The sequence below is a fragment of the Austrofundulus limnaeus genome, unplaced genomic scaffold, assembly GCF_001266775.1.
Source record: "Austrofundulus limnaeus strain Quisiro unplaced genomic scaffold, Austrofundulus_limnaeus-1.0 Scaffold766, whole genome shotgun sequence".
NCBI lineage: Eukaryota > Metazoa > Chordata > Actinopteri > Cyprinodontiformes > Rivulidae > Austrofundulus > Austrofundulus limnaeus.
Genome location: NW_013953168.1, coordinates 218,272 through 219,324, shown reverse-complemented (window position 1 = coordinate 219,324; position 1,053 = coordinate 218,272). Strand labels below are relative to the sequence as shown.

Below are 1,053 nucleotides of genomic sequence, written 5' to 3'. Positions count from 1 at the left end.
AGTGGAATGACTTCTTTTCTTTTATTGTGCCTTAAAGATTTATAATGGTATAAAAAAATCACAGAGAAACTGATTACAATGTTTTCATTGTGTTTTTATGTAAATCACTGTTTTTATTTTACTGTGAACACAGTAACATAATTGCGGATTTTTCCTGAGAAAACCTTTCATTTATCTTGACTAACAGAAGGTTCAGAACTGATTATAGAACAGAAATGTTAATTAATCATCATAAATGTTTTGCCATGATTTCTCTGAGTCTATCAGAAGAAAGCTGAAAAAGGTTATCATCATGTTGTTGAACAACCACAGAATTTTAACCTTGGGCTGGCGCCGCTAGCAAATCTTTATCTTTCTTTCTCTGACTCATCTCTAAGCCTGAGGGCGGAACCAAAGTTTGTCCGTTTCTTTTACTKACCTGGACGGCTTTGAGCGACACTCTTCTTCCTGATTCCAACCTAGGAAGGCAGCTGGGATTCTCTCCGGAGAAACCCCAGTTTGGCTTAAAGTCTGATCCCATGAGCTAACTAGGGGAGACTTCACAGCCAGGGACCCGGCACGCGTGCCGGTGGTCTCAACCTGAGGCTGAGCCTCTAAGTGTGTTTTTAACTCCCGAGGGGAGATTTTATTTTGGAAAGAAGGGACCGGATATAGCTTGAATTTTTCTGGCTTGGACTGAAACAGACGAAAGTTACCTGTAAAAACACCTGTTCGCCAATGACCGGTAAGCGAGCCGACATCAGTTCCCTGACTGATCGGAGGCGAGCCAGCTCCTACCCCGAGGGTGCCTTAAGTAGTCATCACCAGGTAAAAGCTGATGTGTTTGGAGTGACGTGTCATGTGGAACCTGAGACTAGAAAAGACGTGCAGTTCCGGTTGACCCACACTTTGATAAAAGTAAAAGTCGTAGTAACATACTAATCTTACTTTCCTCCTTTCCTTGTTCTTAATTTGCCAAAATTTAAGCTAAAAGTGCCAGTAAAATTGTTTGGTTGTTAACATCAGAACTGACGTTTTACTGTTCTATATAAGTAATCTGAGTTGATGTGAATT

At 40.9% G+C, this 1,053-nt stretch overlaps 1 protein-coding gene across 1 annotated transcript in view; it reads left to right on the top strand.

Annotated features, from left to right (window-relative positions):
• The window catches only part of LOC106532421 (DC-STAMP domain-containing protein 2), an 18,705-nt gene that overhangs the window by 13,871 nt on the left and 3,781 nt on the right, over window positions 1-1,053 (top strand). The gene's annotated exons all lie outside the window — the stretch shown is intronic.